Here is a 23165-nt window from a genome sequence, read left to right as displayed (position 1 = left end):
CAAACGTAACATATGTAATAGCAGTTGTTGGAACTGCAATGAGCACAATGGATTCTTATTGTCTTTCCCATACTATGACATTGTGCTATTGTGTTTTGGTTTTGGCAGGAGATGACACAGAGATTAAATATCAGTCTGAAAGTTGTCTTAAGTTGCAGGCATCAGATTGTTGTGACTGGTTCTTTTAATATTCTTCCAAATACTAGAAAACATATCAGATGCATTTATATTAAAATCAAACATGGCTTAGGAAAGCAATAAAAAATATAGAGGTCATTCCCCTTCTAACTGAAGTGAATCACAAGATTTCTTTTTACTTCAATGTTGTGGTCATAAACCTGTAAAGACAATATACATTCATTTGAGAATGAGCCACCTTCCTAAAATGAGACACGAGGCAATTATTGTGCCATGCATTATCTATTATTAAGGAAATCTACCCTCTGAAAAAAATGTGGACTATTTCTCTCTGAATTAGTAAATCTTACACATGTCTATTCACTTCTTTTTTTCACCTTTTCTCCCTTCTTCTTTGTAGACAATAACAATTTTGACTCACTTAAACGTAGTTCCCTTGAGAATAGCTCTGAAATGCTTTTGCAGTTACACTACCACTTGCGTAACCCTATTATAGGTCAGCACAAATTTGGCCCATATTTTCCATTTGTCTTCTTTTCCAGTTTTTATAAAATAATTGAAAATGGAAAAAATCATCTGTGTTACGTAGGTAGTAGACAGGCAGGGTTTGATCACTGAATATCATGAGTGATTTAGATTTCCCTTCTCGGACTATAGTACTTGTTTGTACTGGCTGATACTCACACCCTACAGATAACTCACTTCAACAGCTGGTAACTAATTCATCTTGCAAGCAGTTTCATTGTGTTCTCTCCATTATAGTGGTTTGGGGCTTCTTTTCAGCATTGTCATACACAATTTTTAGATAGTCAGATAAAGAGCAGATTGGTTGAAGGAAAAGGGAAAAGCTTCTTTCTGAATCCCTGAGCCTTTCAGCATCGGTGCCTTCCATTTGCATAGTAACAACTATATAAAAACCATTCAGTTTCGCACTTTTTTCCCCTCAGACCAAAGACCCTGTTGTTTGTTTTTTAAGTACTGGGACATTTCTCCATCTATCTTAGAGCTTGTGTTTATTTATTTATTTATTTATTCTATTTATATATTTTTATTCCTTACCTTGTGCCAATAACAAAGGGCAGAGATGAGAAGCGAGATCAGAAGCATTCCCCCCCGTTCCCACAAAACGGGCAGGTTGCGCAGGGCACCGCGGTGTCTCTGGCAGATTTCTGAACGCAGGCCTGCAGCAGCCCTCCTGACCTCAGGCCCCTTGCCGGGACAGTTTGCCTGCGAGCTGCAGGGCTCTTACCCAATAACCGGTGCTTCTCAGAGGTGCTATCTGAATGCTAATACGTGTAAACCAATGCAAAACACGCTGAGCGCAAGACGTGAACTATAAGTGGGAGTTCTATGAAGGAGAGGATGTGGGCTAGGAGAAGACGTTGCTGTCAGGGTGTGGGCGGCCCTCGTTCTGTTTCAGCGTGGGGGCTTGCCCTGCCGGTGATGGCGGGGAGATGATGGGTCGTGCTCCCGTGCCCGTCTACATGGGCTGAGGGTGACTGTGTCAAGCATTTGCCTTAAGTGAAAGACACAGGGCATCACTCTTCTGCGAGCTAGCTCTGATGGCTCTCGTGCTTCAGTTAACCGGAGCTTCTTCCCTGGGGGCACTGCCGTCACAGCCTGCTCCAGCCCAAAGGTTAGCGAGCCGGCAGGGTCTGAACAAGCACGCGTGGGTCAGAACAAAGTGGAGGGGACAGAGACGGGTGGAAATACAAAATAACAGTATGATGGAACTCTTTTTATTCTTTGTAGGCCAATATCATCGTTAACCCATGTTAATATTTCAATAATTACTCATGTAGTAAAAGACTTTTATAATGGGAAGTAAATATGTAGTATGATAGATTAAGCATATGGGAAAGTTACCCTCTATGTTCTTACAGCTACCCTTTATTTTTCTTTATTCACCCCAAGGTGAGCTCTGCAGGAATGTAAAGGCGATGTACACACAAGTAGCAGAAAGGGGGTTCAGATGTTTTAAAAGTTAAAATGTACATGCAGGCATGCTGTTCAAATTGGCATGACAATATGCACGTAATAATAAAAAATGATTCTTTTCAAGAAAGTTTGTATGTTCAAATTTGTCAGCCTATAGCTAGATGCCTAAGAAAATACCTACTTTTCTTCCAGTGTACTTCACATAACCAGGCCTTCTATGCTGTCACACACCCAATTATTAAAAGAAATATGCCATGTTCTGGATCATGTAGCGTCCATTTCCATAGTGCAGCATATAAGAACGGCATGCACTGATGTTTCATCTTCTGGTGAAATGTAATTAAAAGACAGATTTTAGAGAAATTTCCTGAAATCTCCCGGGTTTTTTTTAGGTAAGGAACTGAAACCTAAATTGCAAATGATTCACTCAAAGTTGCAGACACAGTCAGCGTGGCCAAAGTAAAATTAAAATCTAGGATTTCTTGATCTCCTGCCTAGTACTGTGAACACTAAACAGTGTATTGTGTGAACTAACTTTAGCATGTATGTGGATTGTATAATACACACTGCACTAGCCTGTTGTTTCTGTGTATGTGTTTTTGCAAATGTGTTGACAATGCACAAGATATGGGGGGAAAATGATTTTGAGTCTTAAATTACTAAAGGATTTTGAGCATATCATTCACGTGTTCTCTAGAAGAGAAACAAGGTTGTGCTTATAACAGAGGTGATGCAGAGCAGAAACTTGGAAAACAGGAGATACAGTTGTGTGAGGAGAAGGGCGATGCTCTGAGTTCCCTCCCACATTTTCTGTTTATATCTTTCCCTATCACATTTGCTTTCTCCTTTGCATGCGTGGCAGCAGGAGGAAATTTGCCAGGTTTGCGGTGTAGGGTTCTCCACTGGTGGTCAGTGCTACTGGCTTCCGTGGGGCTGCAGTGGCTTCCCGGAGCTGGTGGCCTAGTGCTCGGTCATCCAAGCTCTCACAGAGTGTTTTGAGGACTGCAAGCCAAACTCTTGCTGCCCCAAAGGATTGCTAGAGATTTTACATGAGACTATGTTTAGGTCATGTGAGCATAATTGAAAGCGGTAGTTAGATCTGGGATTTTAGGCTGGCCAGTATACACGTAGCTAAGCTGTAGCACATGGAAAAAGTCAGTAACAGGAGCCCGGCAGGAACTTGGGTTATGTGCCGAGAAACCCCAAGCGACAAGTTCAAATGACTTTACCCTCTAGAATGTGTGAGGTGTGTTGCTTCCTTCCGTGACTCATAAACAGTCACACGTAGATAGGAACCCTGTAACCCTATGTTCTCTTTTGCAAATCATTACAATACCTTTCAAACTCATCTTGCAAAAATAGTAAAATGAAAAACTGCAGCTTTATGGTCCCTGCTGACCCTCACCCGGTCTGGGTGAACTCCACTGTGCATCAGCTATGGGCACTTGTCCACTCAGCTGTGACAGAAGAAGCTTTATGACAGTGCTGGTGGTAGGATCATGACTGCAAGACAATCCTTCTTCATTTATTTTTGAAGTTAGGTTTATATGGAACATCATATAGCAACTGAAGCCATTCAGGAGTTTACAAATACAGAGCAGAAAAAGATGGGAACATATAGCATAGTAATGTTCTGGTCTATAATGAGCCTACGTAGATACTATGCAAAATCAAATAATAAGTTTTAACAATTAAAGAGATCAGAATCTGATACAACATCTGGGTGGGTGCAAGGGGCAGAGATGAGCATTCTACAATTTTTCCCACAGATGACACAGAACCTGAATTACAAGCTCACATCAGAGCTCTGATAATGAGTAAACTTGAAAGCACTTGTCCTCAAACTCTTCCATGCTATGTGGCAAAGAAAAAGTATCAGAATATCTTGAAAGGTGTGGAAGTGAAAGATATGTTAGAGTTTTAGAAGCTTATTTTCACATGTTCTAAAACGAGAAGAGTAATTCAGCAGTGTTTTTCTTCATATATTTTATGAGTTTAGTTTAAATGTATAATAGTGCATTGTATAGGTGCTTAAAAGAAAACACCAGCTGCAGAGAAATTTGATGTCAAGTCTACTTCCAAATTCTCTAAATATAGAGCAAGTCATACTTTGTTTTCAATTCCGTTGATACCTACGTGGAACAACTGTGCTATCAAATGGAAGTAACAGAGAAACTATGCACATTCTGACTCTGTAAAATTTGACTTTTGGTAAAACAAAGGACCTGAGAAGTTCCTAGTGTGTATCGATGAAAATATAACCATAACTTCGTTTTGCCTACAGATATATGTCTCCAAAATTGTCAAGTTCTGCCTAAGAAAAATATAAAACCCATCAGAATGATACTCATTTCAGAGACATCTACTAATGCCTTGGACCAGAGCAAATTTATAAGCCTTAGGGGTATGTAGTGTAGCTTTCATCCAAAACCTAATCTTATTTTCAATTCAATTGATGAATTTACTGTTCTCATTTCAAAGTCATAGGGCATGTTGGCTGGATGGATAAAATTCCTTCAGAAAGGGGGTTGTGTATTTATAAGGATGACAGTAATATTCAGAGTGACATCATGAAGGGTTATAAAAATAATCAAAAGAGTTTAGTGAAGGAATTAATACATTACCACACAGAATAACAAATGGGGAGTAGGAAAATATGATTATTATGTGGAGGTTTTGTATAACTGCCTTCCACTATTCTGCTTTCATCTTCCTCTGTGATCATCAGGGCTGACCACCAGATTGCACACATCACTTTGAAGTGGTAGACCACTGTTCCCAAATAGGCAGCCAGCACCAAATACATGTGGTCACAGAGCTCTTGCAGCCCCTGATAAATAAGGTGTAGTTTTGCTAAGGAGCATGAACAAGTATGGTATAAACATAGTAAAGACCAGGTATATGAGGATTCTGGGGAGGTATATGCCATGAGCTTGGCTGATTCATGCTGTGGGAAAAACAGAGCTTGTTCTCTGCTGCATTCTTGCCTGCAGATTGCTTGTGCACATTTGTTCCTTGCAGCTGGTTTCACCAAGCAGTGGAGACAAGCCCACAGACCCACCCCCCCCAGCGCAGGAACGTGTCGTCACGTCTTGTGGTAACCTTGTAATGTGGAGAAACTGGCATGAGGATGAGATCAGGCTGGCTCTGTTTCCTGATCTGAAGGAATGTAGCCTCACTGACCTCATATATATGCAGACGCTGGCAGATGCTCTTATTCACGCCACTTTGTCATTGAGCATTATGCTTAGCCCTCACGCTGCATCATGCAGTGCAGCAGTTGGCAGCGAGTGGCCTTATGAGATGCCAACATTGCATCAAGAATAAAAGCAAGCTCCTCAGCTAAGCTGACCCTTACCCAAGGGGTGGCCTAAGGTGGACCAGAGCCTCTCATTCCTGGTGAAGGCCCATGAGAAGGGACGCAGAACAGAAAACCTGGCTACCCCATTACTTACGCAGAGGACACTGCAGAGGAAAAAGCGTGATGGGCAATAGAGTCTCTAGGGAAGACCACCTGAATACAGCTGAGCTTGTGGGAAAACCCTCGTGAATGTCTGAGACTCCAGTTACCTGCCTACAGAGCTTCCTCTGCTGTGGAAGCCCCTGTGGAAGCCACCATAGGAATTCCTTTTTAAAAGCATTCATTCCTGGTGTTACTTCCACATGGAAATCTAACAGTGACCAATGTCATGAGTGTATAAACTGCATGTACAGTCTTACCTGAAACCAGCTTCGTCCACCCTCTCTATCACAGCTCAGGTTGGCCCCAGAGGCAAATCTCTGACATCCAAGTTGAACAGACATTATTCCTGAAGAAGAAGACATATCCTTTTATTCTGTTTGGACAGAGAATAAGTTTCTGAAGAGTATCCATCTGTTTATGAGCAGTATGTGGTTGAACAAGCTGTCCATATGCAATGATTGCTATTGCAATCCAGGACAGTGAGAAGATGGTTATTAACATCTAATCATATATCTTTGTTTTCTGCTATAAAATTGGGTGCTTGGGAAGCATCAGCTGGCCTTGAAAGGTAGAAATGATTTGATTCAGCTTGTTTATCTCCAGTTTTCTACGGTGTAGGTAGTTCAGAGCAAGGTGCTGAGGTTCCTTGTATGCTCAAAGGCCACCTTCAACAGCACTTAGGCGTAGACTCTTTGATGGTAGTCACAGATATTATGTAAGAATATTACAACCCCTGAGTAATTCTATTAATTAATATAATTAGTTCTATCAGTTATAATACTTAAGGTCCCACCAGGAATGTGCCAGAGAGAGCTCCCTGCTGCTGATGCGCAGAGGGTGTTCCAGGAGGGGATAAAGAGAGGGCGGCGCGTGGGAAGGTCAGTGCTGTTGCACCACCTTCTGCGTAAGTGAGCAGTGGTGAAATGCCACTCGTCTGAGCTGATCTTGCCGAGGGGCTGTGTGCCTGCGGGCAGAGGGGCAGGGACCCACCGTGCCGCTCCCAGCTGGCTCCAGGCTTGGGGGGAATGGTCTGTCTCTGCACGGGCTGTTACAGCTTGATGACGGTGTGCTCCCCAAATGCTTTTGCCAGTTTAAACAATATCTTATTCTGGATTTTCTTTAGATCAGTTTCCTTCTCTGGTGAGATTGAGTAAAAACCTCTACAGGCAAAAAATCAAACAGAATTATATGTACACATCGTGTTTAAATAGGAATCTTTTATTGGTTTTATTTCAGCTACAATAAATAATCTTTTACAGAAAAAAAATAAAATTTATAAAATTGTTAGGGTGCAGCTACAGGGACAAAAATGTTGTTTCTGCTCCAGCAACTGTTTTTATGTTCCATAAGAACCCATTTACTAACCCAGTTCAGTCCCCACTTACTGGAGAAGTCTGGGGAGCGGAGCAGACCAGAAAAAATTAGACGTTTAAGGAAAAGTTCTGATGAGGATAATTCAGAAAATAAACAGTATAGTAAAAGACCCGTGCATTATGACTACAGGTTATCATCTCATCCTAAACCAGTATCTCAACCCCAAAGTTTTTTTTTTGTTGTTGTTGTTTTTTTTTTTTTTTAATTAATTTGAAACATAAGGAAACATGTACTGAAAATGCGATGAGAAAACATCATAAGGCCGGTTCATTTGCATGGCATGGGTTCATGAAAGATACCTCTATCTTTACAGGCTATGTCTGTGCTGTGCTATAAATTATTTAACTTTACTTTGATTTCAGAAGCTGTAACAAGGTGGCTCATGGTTCAAATCTGTATTAGGCTGTAGTAGTGTGAAAAAATAAATGGCTTTCTCTTCTTGTGTTTGACCTTTTAAGTGCTTTTCAGCAATATTGAATATCCAGACAAACCAATATTCAAAAGCTACTGTGGAAAGTGATCAGTGGTAATACAAGCAGAGATGATTAAAACATGTAAAATAAACAAAACCTTGGCATCTTCTAAATATGCCTGTAAGGTCCAATCATTTTCTCTTCATCACATGTATTTCAAATGATTGATTGATACATTATGAAGAGAAAGTTTGTATATATAGCAAAATTCAAAAATAGGTCATAGTTATTTGCAAAAATAACACTTCTCCTTTAAGAATGAATAGCTGAGAGTTATTATACCACATCATATGTTCACATGAGCAGTGTTATTGACTCCAGTGAGGATAGCTGTGGGAGCAGAGGGATGCAAAATCAGGTCCAATTTTTGTTTGCTTATTCTAGCACAGAGCCTTCTCAGAAGAGCACAAAAAAGACTCTGTATTCCAGCAAAACTTGTGGCATTATCCTCTGTAACCTTGATGAGGGTGGGGAGTTTAATACCTGACCACTCCTACCAGCACCTTTGCACAGCTGCTCCCAGCCTCAGACTGCCCGAGGCTGCTCTCCCGAGGAGTCAGCGCAAGCCAAGGCGCTCCTTAATGTGGCACTGCAACACACTGACCCCCAGGAGCGTGCCAGGGGCTACTGCTGTGAGAAACGTGAGAATAAATCCTCCTTCTCATAAAGAGAGGCAAAGAATTTAGGGGCTAACTGAAAAGGTTTGGTCAAGTTCCCGCTGAAGATACTTGAAATGCATGAAACTGAATGAACTAGTAAAGATGACAAAAGACTGACAAAAACGACAGTTCTAATTAATAGGCTCTGTTCAGCTGTCAGAATCCAGTGCATCTAGTGACAAGGCATAGAAATGATACATCAGCCTCTACTAAAGTCCTGTTTACTACCTTTAAGGTAGTAAAATATATTTAAAAACATATATTTGGTTGTCTGCATGCATCTGGGAGTCTTTCACACATGCCCTGATGCACAGAGATTTGTATTTCATTCACAGATTTTCTTGGAAGAGACACTCAATTTAACTCCTTAAAACAAGTCAAGCCTGACACAAAAATGATTCAGTATTGCACAAAGGTATCATAACTATCTGTGAATAAAGAGAAGGAGGGAATTTCAACTTTCGAAATACAAAATTCACAGTTGTAAGTTCTAGTGAGTTGTGGTGGTTCTTTTTTTAATTACTCAGGTTAATAATTTATTTCACAAGTGCTAAAAATAACTGCTTAACATGGTGTTGGGTGCTGTTGGTTTGTTCTGGAATGACAGAGATTTCCATAGGAGAAGAATGTGGAATCACAGCCTAAAATCTCACATCACAGAGGTAATGTCTTCATTCTCCCATTATACTAGAACTGGCCAACTACTAGGGAATGTCATCAAAATGACTGCAGCCACCAGTGAAAGCACATCAGTTCCTTTCACTAACTGCAGGTATGGCAATAGAGATTTCTCCACAGTCTTTTCTTACAGTGAGTACTCAGCTATTCAATAGAGCTCCCCTTTAATGAGAAACCACACCATTTCTCATGAGACACATGCAGTGGCACGTACAGGGTATCGATTACATCTGACCACATCAACACTAAACCTCCTGGCATTAGTACCAACTCAAAGCTAGTGATTGAGTTACCATGGATATGTTCCTGCTTCATAATGGAGCCGGCACACCTGAGAGCAACAAAAGGTCTCAAGGGGATCTCCCAACTCTTGGTACCCCTCCAAGCATCCTTACTGCAGCTGCCTTCTTGCTCTGGGGAAGGTTCTCTTCCAGAGAAGGTTCTGCCCAGTTTGGAGCCCCTGAAGGCGCTTTTCTTTGTGGAAGAAAGATCTGTGAAAATCTCTCAGGTGCAGTCTAGGGAGCCCTCATTTCAAGAAGAAGCTGTGGAGCTTTGGGAAATGGCCTGTGCATGTCTTCTGACTGTGTATTGCATGGCGCTCGCGGGCTGTGTTTGTGGGTAAACACAGCAGAAAAAGTGCTTCCAGCTCGAAGGAGGTCAACAGGGGCAGGCTGAAGGAACAGAGCTGAGTTCTAGTTCAGCTGGAAGTGTCTTGTCCCGATTGCTCAAAACAAGGACAGTCAACATGCATTACTTGAATCAGAGCTGAGTATCTAGTCAGTGGTAAGCATACTCTTAGCAGCAAAAAGAGAGCGAGAAAGTGAAAAGTGACAGAAATAGTATTTTCTTAGTTATTTTGATCTCCAAGTTAGTATTTTGATCTGCATGTCTTCTCTGCCTGTGAATTCACATACCCTCAGCTGATCAATTTTCTTTCAACTTCATAGCTGTGTTGAGAATCAAAAGGGTCTAATATAGCTAGTGCAGGGTCTCCCCGTGCGCACACCTTCCCTGGGTGAACTACTCTTGTGCGGCTGCTGGGAGATTTTTCAGGCTGTAAACTTATAGAAAAAATAGGTGGGTCTGTTTTCCCTAGTCATCATGTTTAGTATTACACATGCCATGATGATGAAGCATTGTAAATCATGAGTCTGCTTGCATTCACGGATAAACCGGTCATGCAAAAGGCTCTTTGGAGTAGGAATTCAGCAGAAGGCATTTTACATCTGTCAGAAATAATTCCAGGGTGTGGAGTGACTCATTGGGAACTGTGTGAATAGTCAAGACTTCATTTTCAGTAAGACAAAGCTATGAACTTTTGTCTGGCACATCAGTGGAGAACACATTCCCAGTGCTAGGGACTTCATTCTGGGGACTGATGCTATAAAACAGCAGAGGGATAGATTTTATTTTTTTTTTCAATTAAAATGTAATGGACACTTTTAAAGTGCATTTTTGTGTATGTCAATATAGCATGGACATAAGGCTGCAAAGCTCAGTGTAGAAAATAAAACTGAGAAAGCAAGAAAGCCACGCACTGGTGTGTAATCAGAGGAGCTTCTACTGTAATCAGAGATATGATATATCGCAAGGTGTGTCAGTTTCCTAAGTCAAAACAGTATTGCAGTAAATCAACAAGAGAAATCCACAGCCTCAAAGCAGGCATGGATTGGGATCTGTCCCAGAGATCCTAATCTGTCCCCTTTCCCACCACTAGCTCATTCCCTAAATCCTTCCCTGCCCTCAGGAAGGCTTGCAGATTACCTACAGTGCAGCAGGACTGCAAACTCTCACGTAGACAACAACACATCCTTTTCTGCCAGAGCAGCCAGCCTCCAGCTTTTGCCGTGCACCTTAATTCCTCCTCCCATGCATCTCTCCTAAATGTAGCGCTTGTGCAAAGGGTCTGAGGAGAATCTGTCAGCAACATCCTTACCTCTTGGTGTGGCTCACGTTAAACCACAGCATTTTACCAGCGATCATTCAGTGTCACCATACCTTAGCTCCTCTGACTACCCTAGACAACTTTGTCACATCATGGACTTTTATTTATTTATTATAATCAGGTTCTCAAAATATATACCTTAATCTATCATAATTCTCATGTCTGATGGCCAGCAGAACCTGCATGTGCAGGAAGGTGACTGGAAGAAAACGAGGGTGATCAGTGACACAACCTTCCCACCCAGAGCTCAGGGACACCTTCTTTACCATACAAATCTAACAAACGCTTTTTGAGAGATCACTTCATAGATTTTTTTTCCAGAACAGATTTTTTTTTAAAAATTATAATCAGGTAACATGTTCAGTCATCAGTTAATTAGTCTATTTAATGGACATAAACTGTGTTAAGAAAAAATTGATGCCAGGCAAACCTTAAATGTAAAGGATTAAACTAAAAAGCAAGGCATAAGATTTGAGATTAGAACAGAAAAATGGGAAATTAAATCAACCTAAGCAATCACAGAAGCAAACAGATTTGTGTTTCAAAGTAGTGATAGATTAACTATTTCCTTTGCCCTTGGCCAAGGCTAGAGAGTTGCCAGCCAGTACTGGTTCCCACTTGCTGTATGGAAATAAGGAGCTTGATTTTTTTTTTCCCCTCTAGACTGCAAATTAAGCAACGATGGGGGTTTTGCAGCTTTGATGTTTTGATTTGCCCTGCTGCATGAGGAGAATGAGGAGAAGGGGGCAAGGGAGAACCATTTTTTGGCTGCTCTCTGCCTGAGTCCAGGCTCAAAGTACCTTCAAGGTGAGACGCTGTGGCCTCAGGCTTTGTTCCATCCAATCTACATCACCTGGAAGACAGAGTTGTCTGCCAGAGAAACTCTGAGAGTTTGAAATCTGAACAGCACTTGGGAACTGGCGATGGTAAACATAAAAGACGGTAGGAAAAGCTTTATAAACTGAGAAAAGGCTAGGAGAAAGCTTGCATATGCTGGTCACAGATCAAAGCAAAATGCATTAAGCGAAGGACTTCTGTTACATGCGTACTAAGCTCCAGAGGTCATCACTGCAGATCAGATATTTCTAGCATTTATTTTCTTTAAGTAAGTTGTAAAATACTTCAAGAAAGTACTGGTTAGGTGGCAGGATAATGTACCCTTAATCTGTTCTCACAAGGACAGGATCACTTGGCTTTTGAGACTATGGTCTAAATTCATCATTTCTGTAATGCAGCAGCACTTTGTAGGACTACTTGGTGCCACTTAAGAAAGACAGCAAATGTGAGCTCCACGAGTGCAAGTACATGAACAGGGCATGTCTTGGAACATGTGAGGAATGCAGATGAGTGTGCTAGGTGTGGCAGGTATGTGTGAGCTGTCAATGACTGTGTAGCAGAAATCCTGATGACACTGAGGTGAAGGAGTCCAAGAACTGGAGCAAACCCCTTGCTTTGGTATGAAATGAAGGACTGATCGGCAGCTGTAGCAGCTAGTGCACTTTATTAGGATGAAAATGCTGTTCAGCAGCAATTCTGACTCTCACATACACATTTGGACATGCCTGGTTGCTATCTTAATTTTCAAAGACTTCATAATGCTTGGCACAGCCATCCTGTCTTTCATTTGAGACTTCACCAGATGGGGCACTTCACAGCTGCTTCCAACATTATCATCACAACACCTCTCCAAAGCTGACCTTGACATCCACTTACAAGTGAGGAAAGGCAGCGAATTAGGGGCTTAATTTTCCCTGATGGAAACTTAATAAAACTGAGAAATCTGATAGATGAAATATGATGGATGAAATGTGATAGATGAAAAACACTCTCTAGCATTCATAAACTGAAATATGACAAGCTGAAGTTCTGCACCTTGAAATATATGGAGTCTGTCAGATTGCATGTCAAAGTTACGGCTGGATCCAGCCCCCTGCCCTTTTCAGCCTTGCGACTTAGTTTTGAGTCTCTCTTTCCTCATTTTATGTGCTTCTCCTGTGGAATGCCAAACGGACCTACACAATACATATGCGAACGCTTGCTCTACCTGCCTACATTGCCTAGCTGCAAAGAATGACTCTGAAATACAGGTGGTCAACATTGTACCAAAATTGCTTCCCCTAAAAAGTTCAGTGAGAGTCATCTTATGTGCTTCATTGGCTCTTTGAATTCCCATTGGCGGTCCCCACATTGTGTGAAGCACTGTAGCACACTCCTGAGAAGACAATTGCAACACCACAGTGAACACTGGATGCAGTCAGTGCTTCCTACCTGGGGATAAAGTACTCCCTGGCCATGAAATGAACCATGCACCTAAGTGATCCTGCTTCTTGCCTGGCAGTTGTCCCACCAAGACACCCCTGCTACTCCCGTGGCCGGAAGGAGCAAAAGAGATCCTGCGACTGGCAGGTGAGCAGCTGTGGGTTTGGCCCATGTCCAACCAGCAGCGCACAACTGTGCGTGCTACCAGCAAACGCACTGAGGTACGCCAGGCGAGAGTCATGCTGCTTCCACCTCATTTACACTTTCAAGACTCTACATCCCAATTAATTGGCTAGGTGATTGTTGCTTTTTTTCTTTTTCTTTCCTTTTTATTCCTTTTTTTTTTTTTCCTTTTCTGCATAGTAACTCAAGATATTTACTACACAGACAGGGTTTTTGATTCCTTAAAAAAAAAAAAACAGCCAGACTGAGCTACTGAAAGTAGACTTATTCATTGATTGCACTCAAGGTCTGCAGACTTGGGGCCTTATTAATTTATCTGTGTTGTCACAAACCCTGATGTGCTGATATGGAGGGCTTGAATATACAGTGCCAACAGCCACTTGGGGATGCATTCCCCGCCAGCAGTACCCAAAGCCACTGCAAGCAACTGGCATGCACTGTAAAGCAGGTGAGAAATGGGCAAGCTAGGAGGGAAGGGAAGCACAGGCGGTACTCTGGTATAAAGTAATGAGGGCTTCTTTTGTTGGAAACTTAATGTATGTGCCAAATATAATCACTGCCACTAAAAAAAAAAAAGGGGGGGGGGACTGCTCTGGTATAGTCATCTATGTTTTAATGGCAGTCGATTGTGAAAGCTAAGAAATGCCATCCTGTCCACAATAAGAGGCCATCTCTGAATCATATCCTTTGTTAAATATGCCAGGAAGCAATGTAATGGAGGTTCTCATCACTGTATACAAGTACTAAAGTTTCCTGGGAATAAGTGAGGGATCTAGAGACATTCTAGAGGCTTCTTATCTGCCCCACGAGTTCTCTTGTTCGAATGGGTTAATCCTTGGAAAGCTGCTTTAACGCACCAGGAGAACATGTTAGTCATTACTTTACAACAGCTTTGCACATCCCTACCCAAGAGGGAAACAAATCTTGTCTTAATGATTGTCTTCTGAGTCCCCAGCTTTTCTGAGCCGAATGGATTTGTAACACCTGAGAAGAGTGAAGTTGATCTTGTATGTGGACAGTACCATAACACCACAATTAAACTATAATTTTTTAAATGCATGCACTTTGGCGTATTCTTTCAGTGAAAGCTAGTGCATCCTGTGCTACTGATTTCTTCCAGGTTGACTCATATTTAAATCCAATTGTTACAAGAAAAGAAGAGCGAACGTACTCAGCTAAAATGATTACAGGAGGAAGAGAGAAATCAGTTTAGGAAATATGAATCACTTGAACTTCACAGAATTCCTGAATGGGGAAGCTGGGGCTCAAAGATAATATAAAAAAGTCTGTTTGGTACCAGAAACAAGTCAAGTCCTGTGGCTCCTATGTGGGCGTTTAACCACAAGACTTCCTGTCTTCATCTAAACCAAGATGCTTGCTCATCAGTTTTTAGAAAGGTGCTATTCTAATCTTTTTTCTTCACATGTAACAAACAGTACACAAAGAAACTTAGCTTTGTATGTTATGTGTTAGTGCAGTCTATGATGTGAGAATGAAGCAAACCAACAACCCCATCATGTATACTAGCAGAGCCCAAAGTAAGTTTTCTGTTGCAGCTAAAGTTATAGGAGAATGATTTCCTCATGTGATCTAATATATACAGTGGTTACAAAATCAGTTGTGCTACTTTGATGGAAAAGGGGATTGTAGTGACTGGCTACGTGGCCTGACCAAAGAGCTTTATGCACTGTGGAGATCATAAAGATTTTTTATTACAATACATGGGAATAAAGTGTTGATTTACATCTGACAGTAAATTAAACTAAGATGACTGACACTGTAGCCATCCTGCCTTGACTCCCTTGGATGTTACTTACCCTGGAGGGAAAATGCTGGAGGGAAAACTTCTAGCACCTCACGACCCAGTGAAGCTACAGCCCAGCATGTTAAGCAACTAGCACTTACTGCAATATATTGCAGCGGTAAGAGTTGACTATGAAGAAATGCGTAAGGACCTAGAAAAACTGACTAAGAGGGCAATACAGCAGAATTAGAACTGGAAAAGATGCAGAGAAAGGCAAGAAGGATGCTGGAAGCCACCAAACAGCTTCTGTGTGGAGGACGAGTGTGCTGGTCAGGACTCCTCAGCCTGGCAAATGAGGGGTAGGGTGGGATAGAAGATTGCACGGGGCTGCAAAACAATAAGCAGTGTGGAGAGGGTAGATAATAGTGCCTAGAAGGAGCCAAGGGTCACAAGAGCCAAGTTCAAAGCAAGGTTGCCCAGAGAGGTTATGGAGTCTCCTCTGGAGACATTCAAAATCCACCTGGATGCTATCCTGTGCAAGGTGCTCTAGGTGATCCTGCTTGGCAGGGGGGTTGGACTAGATGATCTCCAGAGGTCCCTTCCAACTTCAACCATTCTATGATTCTGTGATTCTGAGTCATTCCTCAAAGAGCTGTCCTAGCTCTGCAAAATGATTTGCAAAGAATATTTACAAAAGCATGCAAAAATTTCCCAAGACTCAAGGGGAAAAGGATAAGTACACAGAATAGAGCTGGTAGGAATTACCAAAAAGGCTACAACTAGCTCATAAAAATATCCTGAACTGAAAATATCAAAAGCAGGGAGATTACTGAGGGAAAATGGCAGATATGTGTGCCCTTCTCTTACTGTTCTATAGGTATCTGCTTACAGCTGGGCTAAGAACAGTGGACTCACAGCAGCTTGGTCTGATGCAGCATGGTCTATGTTATGTCATACACCTGACCATCGAGTGTGGCTTTTCAGAGACTGATGTGTGTCCTACTCATCTGTGCTTGCTTTAGGTCCAGCAGCCTCCAAGATAGCAATGTGGAAAGCAGTTACTGGTCATAAGAACTTTGGGCATGCAGTTCACTCCACAGCTGCACCCGAGTTGCATCCAACTGCACCGTGATAAATTAACTGAGGAGCTGAATGCATCCTCTGCCCTGCAAGAGCTCGTATGTGCAGCCCAGCCCCTGCCTGCACATCTCCAGCACAGGGAATTGGCCAGCAGTGATCCTGTGTGCCACTTACTGGCTTCACACTCTGCAATTACAGAGAAGCCAGGAAAGAAAAACAAGACTGATCTCTAGCAGGGCCCCAGGAACAGGCAGCATAAAATGCCTCTGGGTTGGGTTCAAAGTATGCATGAAGAATCGTATTAGAGCTTGGCACCACATGGGCCTGTCACTGCTGAGACAGCTACAATTGCTACCCCAAGACTAAACTTTCAAGAAATACAAAGCCATTAAAACACAACCAGTCTCTCATCCTTCTGCCTGTAGAAATCTTGCTGAGAATCTGTTAAGAGCAAAACAAATCTCTGACATGGAGCTGAAGACTCATCTAGTTTACTCTTTCCACCATGGGTGTGTTTTTTTTTTTTTCTAGTTTTGTGTTGCTATTTCCCTTCTGATAATTGTTGCTCCTTGCTGAAAAGTCTGGACGAGTGTCTCATAAACACTTCTCCAAGAGGGATGTGGTGTTGGTTGTGGATATTTAGAGCCACTGCTCTGAGTGATCACTAACACTCACGGATGTGAGAGTCTCTGTAAACAAGAAGAGAGACAGATCTGCTTTCATATGCTGACTGCAATGACACAGGTCTCTAGTCTCAGGAATAGCATCAAAAAAGATGTCCTGCTAAACAGTATACTTATTTATATCATGACTGTGCTAGTACATTGGGTTCACTTCTGCATATTCACTGAATATGACTGTGTTCTGGTGTCCTACATGTTTTTCAGTATAGTTTCATGAAAATATAATTGGAGATTCAACTGTCCTCTAATAGCACAGATTTTAGTAGATGACAGAATTACACAGTTCTCCTGTGTGGTGCAATGCTACACAAAGGCTCTGCTGAAAGCTTCTGCAGTGTGCAAAGAAAGCAACAAATATTTTGATTAATATGAGTAATTGTCTCTTTACTTATTATCTAGGAAATCCACTGATTGGTATTCAGACACAAAATTATCAATTATTTAGAAGTTGTCAGGAAAATCCTTACATTTCAGGCATGAGACTTCTGGATTTTGTCTAGTGAAGAGGCAATTTGATTTCATGGACTCTTTCTTCCTATAGCCTGAGCGATACTGGCTTCTCTTCAAGACATAAGCAGCAAGATAACAGGGTTGCAAAAGTCTCAGAGCTATGAGCTGTAACCTTCATAATTCAGACCAGTACAGCTCTCCACTGATCTGAATCCATCCCAGATCTGTTGCAACAGCCTATAGTTTTTCCAGATGCAAGGGCTGCCCTGACTGAAGACCCTCATAAACTCTGATCATTCAGATAACTTATGCCCACCTTTCACCTCTCAGGTTTGTATTCCTCATCTCCCTAAAACTCACTTCTACTCCCATAGTTTTATCTTGCATAAAAAGAACTTATTATTATTTTTATGTAATTTTTTTCCCTTCCATCTATATTTCTTTCCTAAGTTACTTCCACAGTAATTCCGTAATTGCTCTTAAAACTTTTCCTACTAGAAAGTTTTGTCTACAGTATATTTTGAACTGTGATTCTAAGATCTTCTTTTACAAGCAAAGGAAGGAAGGAGAGAGAGAGAGAGAGAGAGAAAGAGAGAGAAAGAGAGAGGGAGAAAAAAGAAAAAGAAAGAAAGAAAGAGAAAGAAAGGGAAGGAAGGAAGGAAGGAAGGAGGGAGGGAAGGAAGGAAGGAAGAGAAAGAAAAAGAAAGAGAGAGAAAGAACTTAAAGCTGACAATTCTGCAATTTTTGTGTGCAAGGCAATAAACTGGTATAGGATAAATTTTGGGCAAGTCCAGACTTCACTCTGAATAGCATAGCTAGTCCTCATTTCTGAGAGCAAAACCTTTTATTTCTCTCTGAGCATGCAGTCAGGGGGTAAAAATCATACTTGATTGCTGGCCAAACAGCAAACAGCAGAATCTAAATAATCCTTTCATAAGCAAAAATGAATCCTTAGCAAGATAGCCCACAAGTGAAATGATTCTCTTTGGCCTGGTTTTCAGAGATCCCAGGTAACTGTAGTTCAGCATATCTGAAAATATAGATGCTTGACCTTTCTGTTGCCAAAAAACAGAGCAAGGAGTTCCTACAGCTATTTTAAATGTATTTTGGGGCGTGAAGTATGTTACAGGCATTCACACATGGGCTCTGGTCCCAAGGTATGCAGGACCAGAATATGTTGTCCAGCAGTATTCGAAATGTTTCTCCCTTTCTCTCGCTTATCTCATGTCCTTGCTGTCTGCTCCTCCATGTGCGGGGTCTCACAAAACTGCTGTGGTGTTCCCCGTCCAGCAGACTGGCAAAATCCAGGTGCTGTTGTCAGTGACATAGGTGGTGTCACCGGCTTGCTGGGCCCACATTATCCCCGGGCTTTGCTGGGCACCGGTTTGACAGAAATACTCCGTTGAACGTTTTACTCAAAACTGGCTGTCCCTAATTTCATTGGAAAATATCTTTAAATTGACTGGACTATGACAGATTCTGAGGTGACCCAGGTACAGTCCGCTGCCCTCTGCTTCTCTGAAACAGTTCATTGCTATCTGCAAACCAGGGCTGAAGTTCAGAGATAACTCTGGAATGATACCAGAGGGAAGCAATGACGAGAAACATCCAGGTAAGAGGAGTTTGATGGGGAAGCTGGGTCCGTGTGGAGGCTGAGAAAGGCTTTGGCACTGGTACAACCTCTTGGGGAAGAAGCAGCAGCAAGACACAGCGTCTGCCCATGGGGCTGGGGGGGGAGCAAGCAGCTGCGGCCAGCCGGCTGGCAGGCCTGGGCAGGGGGCAAGGCTGTCGGTGCCAAACCAGCGGTCGCTGCACACGGGCAAACCTGTGCTGTACCGGGCGGCCCAGAGAGCATGGGAGCTCTGCTGGCCCTCGCTGAGCGCAGGGACCTTGGGGGTGATCCTTGTTCTGCGCAGGTGGGAGGGCAGCACAGGGTGATGACTGCCACCAATATTCAGAAATTTGTCTGCATGTTCAAAAAGCCACAAGGTTAATTCAGAAAAGCACAAGGCATATTTCTAGACCTTCTCTACTTCCCTGTCATAATAAACAATAATTATGTACTGACTTCACACAGAGATGTTAATTTTAAGTCAGGCTCAAGCCATACACGCTCAGTGGCGGGGCAGGGCTGTGGGGCATTCGCCCCGTGAGGCTGGGTGTGCAGGCAGGGCGCGGAGCCTGGGTGGCTTTATCTCAGCTGTCACCGTGAACTTTTCAACTCTCACAGATGCTGAACAGCTTCAGTGTTGTCCCCTCTGTCACAGGCTGTTTCAAAAACTTCAGCAGTCTAGTGCAAAAGGCACAGCGTGTAAGCTGAAATGTTTGGGTTGAGCCCACCCACCCCCTCCTTGCCCATCAGCAGCAAGGAAGGCCTGGGCATTGGTGGCTTCTTCCTGCTTCCCATCTGTGGGGCTGGCCCTCTGGGTCCTGCCAGAGCTCATGGAGGGGAGCACATGGCTCAGCCGGCTCCTGGTAGGTGCCTTGGGTGGCGAGAGAGCCTGACCGGAGAGAGAAAGCACATTTTGGGTGCCCCATGCTTCGTGCAGGCTCTGTACCCTACTGCATGCCAGTGATCCCTGAGGGCTGAGCAGCCAGCCTGGGTCTGGGGGTGGAGCAGGATGGTGCCGTCCCTCCATGTGTTCACGCGGCACATGGAGCAGGACCATGCTCCTGCAAGCATGACCTGCCAAGCAGACATTCACTGTATTTGCAAAAACATTAAATAACATAAGCCACTGTATTTCTCCATCCCTCTCTTCACGGGGCCTCACCACTTTTTCATCTTTCTGTCAATGTGGTATTTAATGCCTATTTTTAAAGCCCACCAGTCTCCCCAGGAGTGCCTTATGGACCGACTGAATGTTATGTGGTCAGTCTGCAATGCCACAGGAACCCCAGCCACGTGCTCTGCCACTACAAAGCCCCTGTACAATGCTGCTTTTTATATCTTGCACTAAGTTAAGTGTTGGAGCAGGCACAGTTACTGGCGTCTGGTGTCTGCTCAGCTTTATTTTGAGGTATTTAAACTTAGTAAACTGGCTTTTTTTTAGGCCCAGATGCACAGATCAGGTGGTCACCTGTGGCAACATGTTTATTCGCAGATTCTAGCCACTTTCAGGGAACAGCCTTCTCCAAATATAATCAGGGCTATTTAAGTAGCTGTTCACAGTTACCCCTCAGTTCACACAAAACACCACATACTCCCTCATTGAGCAACAGCTCCTGGAGATAGAATGGGTGAAAAGCCATAGGCAACCTTGCTCTTGAGTTCCCCAAAGATTTTTATGATCCTGCTGTAAATGAATGTTTACTTTTGAAGAGCTGCATGCCCTAGTATAGTTTGCAATTCTATTCGTTCTGAAACTAGCAGATTTACCGGGCAGTTTGACAGTTGCTAATATCCCTTAGCCTCCCTTGCTTATTGACTGCATTGTGGACAGGCAAATAAAAGCCTGGCTCCTGGATGGATGTGCGTTTAGCTGGTGGCACAACAGGTCCTGTTAGCTCTGGTGAGTGTGCTCAGGAGGAGGACTAGGCTCAGCTTCATAGAGAGGATGAAGGGGAAAGCCTTGGCACAAATGAGTGGTGAAGCTTAAAAGTCTGGAATGCATCAACAGAGAGGACAATTTTCATATATCTGATGACCATGTTCCCTTTCTTGGCACCTCTCCTCACCCTAAGACTACAGTGCTCCTTCTGCCTCTCCTCCTTACCCTCCGCTTCACCTTTGTCCTCCATTGTGCTGTTTCTTGCCTTCCTTCCTTGCTCCTTGATGTTAACGTGGGCATCCCAGATGCTGTCTGCAGTGACTGCTGCTCCTGCCTCCACGCTTACCTGGCTCCTCGTGCATCATGCTGGCCGCCCTCCACCTGCCTGGCTTGTCCCTCACTGCCAGGCAGGACTGTGTGTGGGAGGATGAAGGGTTGGGGGACACTTCATCTTTCTGTCAATATGGTATTTAATGCTTATTAGATGCCTATTAATGCCAAAGACAGCTCCTCAGCACTGAGAGGATTGCGAGTGGATACAAATTCACCTCTCCAAGGAAAACTGCTTGCTTTGAATGAAGAATAAAAACAGTCTCAGCTCTGGTGGATTTGCTTGGTGCTTTCCTGTCACCAGACCACTTTGTTTTGATGACAAGAACATGCCACTATTTGGGAATGCTGACTTTGTATCTTTCACAGAGAAAATTTCAGTCAGAAAAGTTTGTGTTGGTACAGAGGGAATGTGTGATTCATCAACACACATAACAACACATATAAGAACTTTCCCATGAAACTCTGTAATACTATTGTAGGATATTACCTTTCTGGAGATTTAAAACTAAACAAGTCATTGGGTGATTAAAGTGATAAAGCACTGACACATAATTAAAAAAAAAAAAAAAAGAAGAGGTGAATTTATTTCATTTGAAGCAAAGAGGAGAAAAATGTGATCCAAGGTGATTATACCTCAGAGGGGGAAGAATTATTTAAAATCATGACAGGTGGATTTTACAAGGAGGAGAGCCCTGAAACTAACTCCAGGAAAATTAGTTTACATATTAAAAAATAATTTCAGGAGAAAATTGATGAAATGACAGCATTTTTGGTTCCTGGAAGTAATGTACACAGCCTCAGCAGCAATATTCAGCCCAGACCACAGAACGGCCTTGTAAGCTCAGCCACCAGCTGAAGCAATTTGTACTGTCCAGGCAGTTTAACATGAAGGACAGTGAACATGACTGCCAAACTGCAGCCACACTGCTCAGTGAGCAACTGAGAGGAAGTCAGTGCCTCTGTGCATCAGCAAACACGTGAGCATTGTGCTGGGAAGAAGCAAGAAACAGAAGAGTAACTCCAGCTCCAGGGTCTTACATTCTGACTATCAAACTTGTAAGGATGCTGCACCATCGTTCCCATTGGGAAGATTACACATCCATGTAATTCAGTCCATCTGGGCCGCGCAGACACAGCCTTCTGGTGGTGCCTGCAAGCACAGGACGCCGTGTTTGGCCAGGGCAATGGGAAGGAGCCCGTGAATCCGAGCCATCTGCTGCAGCATGTGGGGGAAAGAGGACACCCAAGGAGTGCTGCAGTCACAGCTCTGCTCCCACATGGGTTTCCTTCAGAGAACCAGGTTGGCACTTGGTGAGAAGGTTGCATGATTTTTTATTGCATCTCAACACACATGCTGATGTCTGCATTGCTGCATAAGAGTTGGTCATGGATTTATCTAAGAGCCAGATCCTTACATTTACTTCACAAAACTGTAGCCATGAAAGCTACAGTGACAGTGAAGCTGAGTTATTACCTGTGAATAAGGAAATAAAAACCTTTTCCCAGGTGCCTGTGAGATCTGTGGAAATGTGGCAGGTTTCAGAGTGATGCAAGAACCAGCAGATTGCACATCTTTGGTAGAAACATTGCATTCTCTGCACGTATGTAATCTGCCCGGCCCGCCCAGAATTTGGTGCCAGCGTGTCAGATCGCAGTGGATGCCTGCAGTAACTGCATTGTTCCAGCTAGCTTTGTGCTTGCATTCATCCGGTACTGTCACAAATACAATTGCTCTAATTTACGAACAGGGAAATAAGAAACCTGAAATAAGCAAAGGCTATTTATAAACAGCTCCCCCTCCCTTCCTAAAAATGTTATCAACTACTTCATAATGTAACATCAAGCAGGAAACCTGGTGCCAGTTTCCAGCATTACACATACCACTGAGAAAGAAAGGAAGCTTTCCAAGCAGAAAGGGGGACCTCAAAATAGTGTGGGCCATGCAGAAACCCTCTCAGAGGGTTTCATGCCTCCTCCTGCTCCATCAGTAATGGTGAAAATACACACTCCAGTCTGTTAAGGCATAAATTTCCCTCTTTGTTCTGCCTTTGAAAGGACTGTCAGAGCAATCAGGTAGTGCTTGTACCAGCTCCACATTGAAACTTAAACACCTCTGAGATCTACTAATAACATTTTTCTGAAATGTCACAGTCTGGATCCTGGAGGAGGATGGAGCTCAGCTGACTGCAGGCAGATATAGAGAGTGCTACTCACAGAGAGATGATTGTGGACCAGCGTCTTTTCTAATAGCCTGTAGTAAAGAAAGGAAGAAAC

The 23165-nt window shown here is 43.0% G+C and overlaps 1 long non-coding RNA gene across 1 annotated transcript in view; it reads right to left on the bottom strand.

The window, feature by feature from the left end:
* Positions 1–8124: 8124 nt before the first annotated feature.
* Positions 8125–23165, bottom strand: part of LOC308199879 — a 75658-nt gene continuing 60617 nt past the window's right edge. The window contains exon 5 of the long non-coding RNA XR_013955066.1: positions 8125–23142. This is a non-coding gene — a long non-coding RNA (uncharacterized lncRNA). The remainder of the gene's footprint in view (positions 23143–23165) is intronic.

This window comes from Anser brachyrhynchus, assembly GCF_964034855.1.
Source record: "Anser brachyrhynchus genome assembly, chromosome: 9".
In the NCBI taxonomy this organism is placed as follows: Eukaryota; Metazoa; Chordata; class Aves; order Anseriformes; family Anatidae; genus Anser; species Anser brachyrhynchus.
The sequence above is the reverse complement of the archived record's forward strand: the minus strand, read 5'-3'. Positions and strand labels throughout refer to the sequence as shown.